The sequence below is a fragment of the Athene cunicularia genome (assembly GCF_003259725.1).
Source record: "Athene cunicularia isolate RWA chromosome 4 unlocalized genomic scaffold, athCun1 chr4_part1, whole genome shotgun sequence".
In the NCBI taxonomy this organism is placed as follows: domain Eukaryota; kingdom Metazoa; phylum Chordata; class Aves; order Strigiformes; family Strigidae; genus Athene; species Athene cunicularia.
Window position 1 is genome coordinate 35,147,663 of NW_020799098.1, and position 14,133 is coordinate 35,161,795.

Consider the following 14,133-nt stretch of genomic DNA (forward strand, 5'->3'; position numbering starts at 1 on the left):
GGGGGGGGGGGGAGAGTAGACTATGTATATGTATAGGCGTTTTATGAATATGCACTATTTTGTAACATATAAGCCGGACGGGAGCTGCAAACGATGCACGTGCTTGTGGTGGAGCGATCCCCCATGCGCCCAGCGCTGAATAAACATACTTACTTTATAACCCCAAAAGTTATAGAGTGATTTCTCCGCAAAACACTCCAATGAAGGTGGAAATTGTAGAAGCAGCTAGAGCAGAGCCAACAGAAGAAGGACAATGCTGCAAGCAGCGGAGTGGCAGGTAGGCTGCGAAGGGACAGGCTTTTATCGACACTTCATCAGGCTGGAGTGATCCTGGCACAAAGCCACCATCAGAGAGGAAGACAAAGAGTTTGCATGCTGTCACAAGCTTTTAAGCAGAGAGATAGCATTGAGAAAAGGTCAGTCACAGATAAATGTAAAAGCCACACTTGCTAAGTTCACAGAAAAAAAAAAAATTAAAAACGCAGGAAGAGAAAAGCCCTGAGGAATTCACTGCAACAGCTCAGTTTGTAAAGGAAGGTTACACTATCCCAATGCTGCAGTGTAGTCTAGATAAACCTGAATTATCTTTAATCTAAGGATTTAAGTCAAGGCAGCAGCTCACCAGAGGCTGCCTGAGCAGCAAGGGGAGTTAGCCACTGCTGAAAACCATAATTATTGCTGGAGTTGAAGAATGCAAACCATACCTGAGCTGGTTAGCTCAAAACTAGCTCAGATACATTTATGTTCAGCTGTAACACTTGCAGGGAAAAAAAAAAAACAAACAAACAAAAAAAAAAAAAAAAAAAAAAAAAAAAAAAAAAAAAAAAAACACCACACCACCAACCAACAGGGAGCCTAATGATGAAACAAAGCTTGGTCATCTTGCAAAGTTGCTGAGACCTAGGGTTTTTAGAAAGGGAAAACTCCACAAGATACCAGCTCCCTTTCCACCCTTCCTCTTCCAGGATGACAAGTCACTTCCTCAGATGTACTTCTGGGTGTTGGCACAAAGAGAAACAGACAGTACTGACAAACGTGCTTCAGCAGAAGATGCAGAATTGCCTTGAGGTGCAAATCTCATCTTTTTTTACTGTAATTAGGAAAGAACAAGCCTGTGAGAAATCATATACATTACTAAAACCTGTAAGAAACATGAGAATCATTATTTTGCAGTTTAGTGAAAGAAACACCATATAAACCATTACAGGCTCAAGTTCCCTTCTGCACTATAATCACTGCTGGCATTTTCACAGCATATACCAAGAGCACAAGACCACAGACTGGGACGCTATGACATGCCTAGTCTTACATCCACTGGCTCGATAGGCCCTGCACTCATTTTCCTAATGAACAACCAGAGAAAAAAAAAGAAAGGATAGCCATTTATTAAGTATTACACGTTTATGGCTCCAGACTCAAGCCAAATACATATCTCAGTATGTGTGATTTTAAACTCACCACAGCTCTGCTAAGCTCTTCAAAGACTTATGCATGCAACGCATTCACGAAGCAGGCTGAGGGGTGCCACAGCAAGTAATTACTACAGCCCAAGCGGTGAGAAAACAGGTAAAGCAAATCCAGGCAGGTTTTAAGCAAGAATTCTTTGCCTAGCTGCCTATGTACAGATTACTTCTCATTCACGAGGAGCCTCATATGCGAGTGTAATTATCTAGGGGTTTGCAATGTGAGAGTACCTACGGACTTCAGCCCCAGGTCAGCACTGCAGTGCCCAGCACAGCATCAATCTGACAGAGCCCCCAAGTTTTCTGCCCCAAAGCACTTGTGCTGACAAACACAAGACAAGAAGCAACTTTTGGACCAAGCTTTCCAGCATGCAGCCCTCGAAGTGCCAGCCATCCCTGTACACGATTAGGCAGGCTGCTCCAAAAGTTACCATCACAGGTGTCCTTGAAGCTAAGAGAAGGGGGAAAGGTGCAGAGCAAGCACTGAGGTTCGGGTTAGCTGCCACAGGTGATGATGAATGGAGAACTATGAGAAAGGAAGGTTTGATGAAGTCTGCAGCACACTGGTAGGGGAGCACAAGCTTCAGTTGCACAGGTACCTGCACACTCAGGTGTTAAATGGTGAGCTTGATGAGGTCACTGGTTTTCAAATTGGAGTCCACAGAACCCCAAGTATCTATGAACTCCTTTCCAAAAGGTCTACAGAAAGATAAAAGTGAAAAGCACCACTTATATTTGCTGCGTTTCCACAAAAGCCAGCAATCTGCAAATGAAAGAAAGCTGAAGACCATTACACTAGCGGTTATTACTCACTGGGACAGGAGGCAGTGTAAATGATTCAAAGCAATGAAAAATCCTCAGGAATTGGAAATGGGTGCACAAGCCACTGAGCAAAAGAAACAAGAAAAAAATTAAAATAGCATGTCCCAGTTGTTCAACATTTTCCTAGCTAGTGGGAAAAAAGTTATGTCAAAATTATTTCCTTTTTAACACCTGCCACTCATCACAAAAATCAACTCAAGTCTGTAGCTCACATTTCTTCCATCTCACAAGATGATTGGTGTCTAGTGGCTTCCAACAGACAGAATATGTTTTGGCCTCTCTCAACACAAACATGGAAGAGATTGGAAAGATGGCACTGGGATTAATTTAAGTAACCACTGAAACACAAAGCCCAACAATTATCTGAGCAGAAAAATAAAGACGACTCATATGCACTGGCACACAGATAAACCTGCTTTCCATCTTTAACATCAAATATGTCACTGAAGGAGACTAGTTATTGACAGAAAAAAGCAGAACAATGATAGATATAGTGATTCTGACACTAAAACATTTTACAGCCATACTACACTTGAAAGGTAGCCAAGAAGCAAGTTCCTACAGACCTTCCAACAGCTATTCGGCATTAGCTTCACCGAGGAGCTCTAGCTGTACACCTCTAACAAAGACAAACTAACAATCAGAAAATATGTTGGAAGCAAAACCGAAGAACTTGAATTAATAAGAAATCTATACACTAAAGGCTACAAGCTACTGCCATCAGTAAAAATGACAAGATGATAGCCACCAATTCCAGCCCAAGGAAAGAAACCAGAATGATTGTAGCCTACTTTTTGTGACTTCATCTTTACTGACAAAGTATTAATTAAGACTTCCTCTTCATACTTTTATTGAAGTAGTATTAATTAAGGCTTCCTCTTTGTACTTTTCCTGAAGGCACCTACAGACCCTGGATGAACTCTTCTGCTGTTTATTTTTCAAAGGATTGTACACAGTAAAAATAATGCAAAGAATACTAGTCCTGATTTTGCAAGCTTAATTCTCAAAGTGCGCCCAGCTTAGATGCAGATGACCCACGCTGGGATTAACGAGGAAAAGTTTCCTCTGGCTCATCTCTTAACAAGAGTCAGGCAAATACAAGAACATACAACATGCCCATATTTAAAAATGTAAGCCCTGCCACCAAACTCAGACTTAATTTATTATGTGAACATGTGGGCATCTGCATCTTGTTGGAGTCCCCACCCCTGGAGGTGTTTAAGAGCTGACATAGTGCTTAGGGATATGGTGTAGTTGGGAACTGTCAATGTTAGGTTAATGGTTGGACTGCATGATCTTCAAGGTCTTTTCCAACCTAGATGATTCTGTGATACTGTGAATCAAGATCAGTCAAAGTTATGGGAAACCTCTGTTCATACAGCACTTAAAACATTACATACACACTCACACACATATCTAAATGAAGGAAATCCAGCTGAAAATCACTCTAAGTGTCTACTGTGGAAAGCTTAAGCACACAAAATTTATTCAAGAAACACTGCAAAGCTTTACAGACCTATGAGTTCTATGTTCTTCCAACTCCACCTTGCAGGCACCTCCCAATATGCTGAAAGATGGAGATGATACCATGTAGCTAGACCTCCCAGGAAAACGCACCAAGTACTGTCAAAGTCTCCACTTTCAATAAAAACAGAGCAGACCTGACACCTATGAGACTTACTTCCCTACCACATGAAGCACTACATCCAAGATTATCTGTTCATATCACTAAAACCACGGCTGACCTCCCTTCTCTTTTGGTCTCCCACTCCTTCCAGATGTTCATATTCATAATGGAGGCTTCTCTACAAGGCTAATGTCTGGTCTGAAGATGCCAGTTTGAAAAATATACCTGTTTCTAGAGCATCTAAAATTGGAGAGACAGGAAGTTATTCTCCTGCTCCGTGTTTACCCACTGTTTACCGCTTTGTGTTCTTCTCTGCAGCTTCTCACAAAACCAAAGTTTTCCTCTTTAGCTGCATAGGATTTTTCAATCAATAACACCAAGAAGGCATTTCTTTTTAACCAAAAGGGTAATTGTGACAAATTAGCAATGAGGGCAGGAAAGCTCAGTGTCCTCAAAGATTTTTTCAGCCCCATTTCAGAAACAGTGGGTTAATGTGCCCCTTTAAAAATCTCTTTTCTCAAATTAAACTAGGGAGAAAATTCCCACCCTTTATTTTTTTAATAACCCTTCCTGGTAATAATGTCTACAATGTTAGATACTGTCTTTGCTTTAAAATAGACCTTAAAATCCTGTTTTTCAACTGGTTAAACCACCTTGTGAACATGTGGCTAATTAGGACATCCCTACAGCCCAGACAAGTTGCTGACTTCTCACAGCCAGACTAGAGCCACACACAACAACACACCAGGAACCTGAAAACTTCTGTTCAGGCTCATCCAACTATCCACAATTTGCTCCTCCTTTGACTTAAACAGCCATATAAACACCAAGTATATGACAGTACATCAAGACCTCCTTCCTCTACTCTCCTTTTGCACCACTATGGATGTTTCACCCTCTTCTTTGGTCCACATCAGCCTGAACCACCCTGCTGGACAGGAGCCATTTGCAAAGCCTCACTAGGATGCTCCTGCTAGCAGGCAAGCTGAGTGGATAGAAATCTTAGCACGGGTGCTGACCTACTTCTGGCTTCAGAAGCTAGAGCATCTCAACAGCACCCTCAGATTAAGCAAGGTGTACAGGTTTCCCTGAGCGGAGATGATAGAGACAAAAGAGGCCCTTCAGGGAAACCCAAAGAAAACACTTGGCTTGCTCTTAATGCCAGCTATTGTTATTTCATCTGTCAATGAAAAGGGAACTTGTCTGGGCACTAACCCTGCAATACGCTCAAGCAGGAGAGCAAACATTTAATGCAGGTCTGCCGGAGTGGGAGGCAAGGGCAAAGTCCACTCCCACACAGGCTGAGAAAGGGCTGGAAGGCTCAAGGGCAGGCTGAGCATGATTGGCAGCTAAATAACACACTTAGAATCCTTTGATTAAAACATCCCCTTAAAAGAAAAGGTATAAAACCAAAAACAAAACAAAACCCCCCAAAAACCAAACCTCATCCCCAAAACAACAACAACAAAAAAAAAAAAACCACACCAAATACACAGAAGTTCACTGCAGTATCACATGGAACTTACAGGACTTTGGTTACCTCTCTAGAATTTAAACACAATAAATTAACAGGCAGTGATAAATCCCATTTATGTTAGGTTGATCTCTTTGGGAAGGGACCTCAGTAGTGAACTGTATGCATTGCTACTGGCACAGCTGCAGGACTCTATAAGCTCATGGACCCAAGGATACCAGTAAGACAAGGTAAGTAGACATGATATATTTATTAGGCTATTAAGTCTTCCTCACCTGAAGAAAGGCTTATATATCCAGAAAACTATATACTTCTTCCATATTCTTTGCATATAGAAAGATATCTATGGATATTATGATCAAAGCAGAAAATACAACTACAGCCTGAAAGAGTGAATATTCATTTGTCTTTCTTCTTAAGCTTAAGCTTGGAACAGGCATTTTTTAAAGGACAAAAAAAAAAAAATTCTCATTTTTAAAATACTCATTTTATAGCCCCACAATAATACCTAAGACTCTGCTGCCAAAGCTCAAACACACTGGCAGCTGCTTCTAAGGCTAATATCTTGCAAGTTCTACAGCTCCAGTGTTAAACATGGTCCTTGCAGACTCACTCCTTCTTGAGAGCCTCTGAACACCCAGTGAGAGGTGCTGCATTACTGCACACAAAACTTAAAGGTGGCAGATAAGCAGGAGTGACTGGATCTGCGGTTACTGGTGAGGATGGACACAGTGACGCGCTGCCCCGCTACCAATGGCGGGGACCAAGCCACTGCTCAGCCACAGTCCAGCCCCAAGTCTTCCCTTCCCAAAAGACACCTTTCTTCCCCTTCTGTTGGCACCAGGAGGAAGAATCAGCCTCTCCTGTGGCCAGCCTAGTCCTGCTGGCCACTGCATTTTAGGACATGTTATTGCAAAAAACCACTGGGACTTGTCACCTTTCAAGAGCCCTTCTCTGCTCTTTCAGTGGGATTCCCCATACTGGGGACAGCAATGGGCCCTTTGGCATCCTCACTCTCCTCCAAAGGCAACCATGAGCTAGTATATGTACCTTCTGCAGCGCTTAACAGCTAGCAAAAACTGCTTTAAAACTTCATGAAGGTACCCAAACCATGCTCTTCAAATAGAAATATTTTTCACTGTCACAGTGATTTTGTAAAGAACCAAGTTTGGAGTCATTTCCTAGAGTCTAAGTGAAATGGTTTGCCTTTCTTAAAGAGCAATCTTTGATACACCTGCATATACCTTTGCTAATCATCTGATAATGGAATTCAAGGCTAAGCTAAAGGGCTGCTGTATTTTACTCAGACTTAGGCTGGTTTGGTGTTCCATCCCACCCCCTCCCAGAACAACACCACTGAATTCTCATATTGCATGGGTTAGAAGTATATCCAGCTCCAGAAAACACACTACAGAAGTCACTGTACTGTTGCGTATTTACGTGCACAGTATAGTGACTTTCTTTCATAAGAAAACCAAAAATAGGCAATATTACACCGTGGCTTTTCTGCTACAGAAAAAAAGCAACTAGAAAAACCACTATTCAGATTCCCTAGGTGGTTATCAACCTTTGAATGCGTGCTCTATTGCTAATGTGGCTCAGAACTATTAAAATTTAAAAAGGAGCTGTGAAGACCTGCTCAAATGTCAACGGGAAAGCACTTTGTTTCATCAAAATATACGTGTTTGTACATTCTTCACATTCAGATATTTCTCCTCAGAGGTCTCAGGTGAAATCCCAGGTCATAAACTGAGGGATCAAGTACACCGGACAGAAGAAAGCATGTTTACATATTAGGTGAAGGGATTTTATTCCAAGAAGAACATAAAAGCCTTAAAAACCTTTCCAGAACTGGCCCACCCAGGGAGCAGTTTTGATACTGGAAACTGGAGACTGCAATAACATTTCCAGCCATCAACATCATTAGAAAATAATCAAAACATTTATGCTTTTGTATTTAAACCAAAGAAACAAAGTTTGTAGAGAGCTTGAATTTTCAGAAACCCATTAAATTTCTGCTACTGCAGAAAACACTAAGAAGTTCCTCCCATCCTCACATTTCACAGCCACAGTTTATGAAGGGGAAGCCACCATCTGGTTGCAGATTTTATTTTCTTCCAACACTTCAGCCTCTCCTTGACCACCAAGAAAAGAGAAGCCTGGCCATGGTATGCTTGTTGAAGCCAAGGGAAGGTGTGATGTTGCTCAGAAGGGAGTTTTGGATGCCAAGAGTCTTGAAGGACACCAGATCTGTCTGGGTTGCATCTTTGCTGCTGCTCTCTCTAAATGGATGTATGTCTTGAATGCAGATGAGAATGTGGTAAAGCTTTAGCATGCCCTACCCAGGGGACAAGCTGTAATTCTGCTGGCCAGCAGAAAGGAGGACAGGTTCACCTTCAGGATGAATGGCCTGAGGCAACAGCACCAGAGAGCGCCAACTTCATTACAGCGCCCTTTACAAAGGAGATGAATCAAAAACATGTCACTCAAGCCCAACGATAGCAGTGTTTTCATACACAGCTGACCCTTCCTGTAACATCTCTGCACTAAACACACATTTTTCCAGGAATCAAAACAAATCTATTTCAAGCTAAATTTTTAACTATGGGAAGATGTGTAGAAGGTGTGAACTTAGCCCACTAAAATCATTAACAGTTGATAATCTGATAAATAAAATATTAAGCAACATGCCTCTAACTAGAAAATTACAAAGACAGAACAAAGTTGGAACACATTACTGAGTTTTCGTGCTGCAAAACCACAAAGAGGAGCAGGCAGGACGGGGGTGTCTGTGGCTGATGGCCCTATGGCCATCCCTTGCCATGGCCCCCAGACACCTCATCCACCTCAGCCTTTTTAAAACCAAAAATTACTATGTACAAAAGAGGAGCAGGACACACGGAAAGCTGATTTAGTGAGCAGCCTGGCAGCACATGATGCTGGCAGCCCAGGAGCGCATTTAAGCACTGGGAGTAACACCTGACAAGGACTTCATTCAGTGCATACCCTCTGCACCGTTCCCCAGCAAAGACAAGGGCCCTTTGAGGAGGGAAACGAGGAGCGTTTAATTAAAGACTAGACCCTCATGCAGAGATAAAGAGATGGAGGGAGTGTGGGCTCTAGTGCCACTTGTGCTTCAGCAGAGCCCCGCAGCTGAGGGCTGCTCTCGGCCACCACAGTTTCCTTACAGCATCACTACTTCAGGCGGAGAGGCTGGATGACTTACCAGGAAGTACTCTACTATACAATGGTGCTCTTTGTGGGGTGGAAGGAGGTGGGGAGACAGTACTAGCTGGCCATTAACCTTATAAATCCTTCCTCGGAGTTGCACAATGAATACCCATGCATCAGTGTATTTGACTTTGCTTTATCAAGAGAAGCTTCTTCGAGGAAAAAAAGATAAAAGGAAATGAAATTTAATAGGTCATATCTTTCCTTCCTGTGGATTTATTTTTTTTTTTTAATTTTCACAATATGTTTTAAGCAACCTGCATTAGTCTTGCAGACCATCCACAGCTTTCTTTAAAGAGCAAACAGCATTTCTGACTCCAAGATTTCACTCTCCAAAACACAAGCGCAAACCACATACTGAGAAATCAGGCACTTTATATGCAGTCCATACTCATTTAGCTCTTTCCCCTTTCTCCCGAGTTTCTAAAAGCTGCTTTTACAAAGTACATTAAGGGCCCAATTCGACACTTCTGAGCAGTGAAGTTCTTTGCTCAAAGTTGGGAGTAAATTCATAAGCACCTCTGCCAGGCCATGAGTTTAATTTTACCTTCTGTTGGTTTTTTTTTTAAGGCTGCAATAGCCACCTCACAGATATAAAGAGTCTTTAGTAGATCTCTAACCAGCTCTAAGTTGGGGTGGGACAGAATGAGAAATTGTAGTTTACATCCCCTGAAGTTCCCATGGTAATACCACGGGGCATACAAAAGGTGTAGATGACTTTGCAGTAAACTCGTCCTCAGAGGTTTTATTACTATGAAACCTAATGCTCCCTCACTGAAAAGAAATTTTCATTATATAAAGAAGATAATTGGGAGGAAAAAAGACAATTGACAGTTTATGACTGGGCATAGATGAATAACATTTAATGTCCAACAGTCTACACTGCACCATAATCATCCGCTAATGACTGGAAAACTCACAGTGAAAATTACTGAACCTAAACTGGTGGGGTGTTAATTTAATTTTTGGTAGCAAGAGAGAACATGGCAGGGAGAGAAAAGAAAGGGAGCACTTAGCTCCAGCTCCCAGCGCAGCAAAAAAACGTTTCCCCGCCTATGCCTGGCCGAGCAGGAACAATGCACAACAGCCCAGCCCTGCCGACTTTGCTGAATTATAACTCCTGCTAGTTAGTTTAATTATTGCACATACATTTCTTGAAAACTCCATCTGAAACATCAGCTTCTAATTGGAGAAATTGCTCTGGGCATGAACGAATGTTTATTATAAAGTCTGGTCACTTATTTTCAAGCAATCATTAGAAAAGGGCATGGCCCTTCCATGAAGCATATGAAAACCTCTCAAAGATGCCCATTGTCCAAGACACAGAAACCAAGTGCAAGAGATAGAGGAGGAAGTCTCAGCTGGGAACACAAAAGGCAATGAAGACACGAAAACAAGGTGGAGCATCCTGCTACACCAGCAGTGCCTTGAGTGGAAGAGCTGAAAGGGGGAAAAAAAAGCTCAGCTTATAGTATGACAAATATTAGTGGGTGCAAATGGAAGGTGTGTCAAAGACAGAAATCTTATTAAAATAAGAACGCTTATTAAAGACTTAAGTTGCAAAAGCCTTGCAAAGTTACAAGAAAGCTTCAAATCACTCTTACCAAAGACAACGAATTTCATCACGGGACCCATAGGTTTGCATAAGGTTTCCTTGACCCTGTAAATGAGCATATTTAGCATGCACTGGTTTGGGGGTTTTGTTTATTCAAAGACTGCTTATGTTTCCCAAAGCTCCATCTTCAGCCAATTTAAAAACCTAGATGCACCCACCAGTTTCCTAATACCTGATCACCACTATCACTGATCACTAACTCTGATCACCACAAAAAGGGACATCAAGCAAGCTTTTATGACATAACCATTTAGTTTAAGAAAACTAGCAAAGAAGTTTTAAAGTCACACATGAATCATTTCATCCCCTGTATCCTCAAGCCCTAAGCTGTCAGCACTAAAGCAACTTTCTGATGTGCTTCATATTCCTGCCCTATTTCATGGTAGGGCCTAATTTTACAATTCGAGAGTCGAATCTCAACACTGAAATCCCAAATGGATTTTAATCCATTTACTTTCCGGCCCAGATACACCTGCACCAAGCATATTAGGACTGTCCAGTCTCTGATAACTACAGATTACACAAAGCCAGGGTGACTTAAACGTGGGAAGACTATTCAGCAGCGAGTCTCCTCCTGGTTTATATTTTACAATCCTAGCAGCAGAAAACATGCTATGCATTTTAGAGGTTTAGTATTTCCTCTTCCTCACCAGCTACTTTTTCCTCCAATTATTATCTCCATGGCCATCACAACCCATTAGTCATCAGACTAGCAGAGCCGCTGGACCACAGCGAACAAGAAATGTCAGCGACACCAGCAGAGGTTTGAAAGTCAGGCTGCAGTCATAATTTCTGGGTCATGTTAGCACTTAACGATGCAGGTGGTGGGAAGCATTGCCAAAAGTCTCCAGTACCTGTGCATGGAGGTCATGCAGCTAAGAAGAGGAGGCATTTCTGCCCCTTGCCCCCTGCCAGGCAGCAGTGGGATGTTGGGATGTGCTCCCCACACCACTCTGGAGTAGGCAGCTTGTTGTCCAGCTACCCCAACCCAGCCAGGCTCCAGGGGCAGGTGAGGCAGAAAGCCATCCCCACGTTTCTGCAAGCATCCAGACAACCCAGAGAAAAGGCCAGAACTGACCCCATGGTCTGCCACAACATTGCCCAAGTACCCCAATGGCTCTGGGGTGCAGAGATAGAGCCCTCTCTGTCATTGTCACCCCCTCACTGTTATGCTCTGCCACAGCAACCCCCTATTCCACTACAGCGTGGGGCCTACAGGCTGGGCCAGAGCAGCAGCAAACAGCAGCTTCACCTTCATCAAAAATACCATGCCACTTTTTCCCCTTGACCTCATCAGTTATTTATTAACATTAGTAAAATATTACTGTTCCTCACCTCCCACCCAGACAGGTTTTCTTCTCAGCCCAAGATACCCACCATTTTTTTTAAAAGCTGAAGAGTATGGAGCCTTTTTCTTTTTGTCTGTAGGTGTACTGTTCAATGCTTTAATGCTGCAAAGTGAAGAATAAAGTGTGAGAGAACTCCTAAGTCATGGCCACTTACACGTTAGGCACCTAATCATGTTGAAAATACAATTACACACATTTCAGCAGATACTCATGCCCAGGGGCCAGGCCCTTACTTTGATTCTTCTTTAACTACCTAACTTTACAGTAAATGCAAGTTGAATCTACTTAGATAAAAGACCTGAATTATCAGTCTGGGTATGGAAAGAAGACAGTGAAAAAAAATTAAAAAAAAAAAAAAAAATCAATGCTTGCATCTCATTTAACACAGTTAAGGACACTGCACAACAGGTAAGACTCCAGCAGGTCCCTGCTCTTCTTTCATACCCTTTAATCAAATACTGAGAGGCATTTTCTATTTTTAAAGTCAAATTAAAACTTTTAGCTCCAGTCTTTTGTAAATTCACAGTGAAGATAACCCCCCAAGGAACGCATATTATTTACACACCAGTGAGCTTACTTATTAACACGAACTTCTAGCAAAAGTTGTGTTTCCGTATCTTAAAACGGGCCACAAAGACCTGTTTACATTCCATGTCTGGCTTTAATAATATCAAGGTCAGAGCGCACCCTTCAACAGTCCTCCTGTGCAGCGGCCCGAGGAATGTCACCCACTGAGTAGGGTCCAGGGACACCTCAAAAATCAAACACTGACCCTTACACTCCATCAGGCAACAGCACCCATTCGGGAGCTCTTCCTCCTCAGTCCAGCTGGAGCCAAAAAGCCCACACGAGCAGCTGGCACTCACCACTGCCCATATCTCTATGCTTACCACCACACTGTTCCAAAAGGAAAGGCATAAGCATTTAACAGCCTTGGGTGGAAAGCACATGCATGTTCTCTCCCCTTGTTTGTTGGCCACAAATAGCAGTTCCATCAAAACCTCAGCCACAACCCAAGTCCATTACCTGCCTATCAACTTTTTGTTCTCCTCTAAATATTGGTGGGATGCAGAAGACTTTTCCATCACCAGAACAGGATTTACCACCTGCTATTCAACACTCATTTGTTGTCAGAGGTTCACAGGGAATTCCTCTAGGATGAGGAGAAAAGGTCCATCATTTTTAAATGGGCAACTTGTCCTGAGCTTCCCCCTCAAGCATGAAGAAACTGTAATATTCAAGTAAGTTTGATGGGGAAATAGTGAGTGACAGCAAAGTGTTTGAAAACTGTGTGAGAAGCAAGACTGCAGATGAACAGAAGTGATCAGACTCTGTTCTGCCTATTCCAGAAGGACAGCTGAAAACATGCAAAACTGAGATTTAAAAAAAAGAAACTAAAACACACCAAATATTCAAGCTCCATTCTTTGCAGAAACTTTACTCAGATCATTTTTTAAAAGAAATTCAAGAGAGCATCCTGTTTTGAGAATCTGAACCTCCCAGTGCAGAGCAAACATCTCCAGCTCTGTGACATGTTCCAGGTGCGTGCTGCATAAGACACAGATGATTGAAGTTGTCCATAAGGAAAAGACACCATCACCACTACAGCAGCCGTGGGAAGCAACCAGACCTTGACAGCAAGAAAACAAATTGTCACAATTTGTCTTCTCTCCATACAGAAGGTTCACCTTTTCAAGCTGTGAAGGCTGAAAGTTACCTTAAATGCTAAAGAAAACTTCAGGTCTGTTGCCCTTCACAACTACCCAGTATACACAACAAATAGCCACAGTTTTAACGCAACCCCCCCCACCCCCACCCCCCCAAACCCAAGAAATAAAGTGCTGTAAACATTTTTGCTGTCCATGCTAGGTTTTTTTCCCAAAGAGATATGCACCTTCCTAGGCCGCACTGCACACAAGCAGGACTCCCTTGGGGGAATCACACCGTAACTGGAATCTTCAGCCCACTGCGGCATAACAGACTTGCCATTTACTGCTCCAAAAGCCACCTGTCCTGCACTGCAAAAGAACCATACATTTCCTCATCTCCTGCTACTGCTTCTTGCTGTGGAAGGCACCCTCACAGCAATACCATGACACAAGTTCCAGCTACCAAGCAGATCCAAATATAAAGTGAAATAATTGGTTTGGCAAGCCTAGAAATGCTAAAATGAAGTTTTAAAATTTCGAATGCTAGAAATTACTATTTCAAAGGAACTGATTATAACTCTAATTAAAAGCTTGCACTCTTTGTAAGTGTTAGCAGTTATTCCCGAACTGTGCGACGGTCTCGTAGCTCAGGAGGATGCGGAGCCCCCGGCAGCGAAACGCCCGAGACAAGCGTGCCCGAGGAGCGAGCCGCGAAAGGACAGCAGGCATTTCCCCCTGCAAGGGGTATCTTCCAAAATTCACAACTCATGGTTTTAACCTCTCCCGCCGAAGGAAACGGGGGAACGCACCGCTCCAACCCGCCCCTGCAGCTGCCGCCCGCAGCTCTTCTGGCGAACCGCGGGGACTCGCAGCGCATCCTCGTAACGCCGCCGCTCACCCCTT

The 14,133-nt window shown here is 42.8% G+C and overlaps 1 long non-coding RNA gene across 1 annotated transcript; it reads right to left on the reverse strand.

Annotated features, from left to right (window-relative positions):
* Positions 1-8,849: 8,849 nt before the first annotated feature.
* Positions 8,850-12,083, reverse strand: LOC113479284. Its single transcript, XR_003398218.1, has 2 exons — positions 11,568-12,083; positions 8,850-10,057 (listed from the first exon to the last, which is right to left on the reverse strand). It is a non-coding gene; the product is annotated as an uncharacterized LOC113479284 (long non-coding RNA).
* Positions 12,084-14,133: the final 2,050 nt, after the last annotated feature.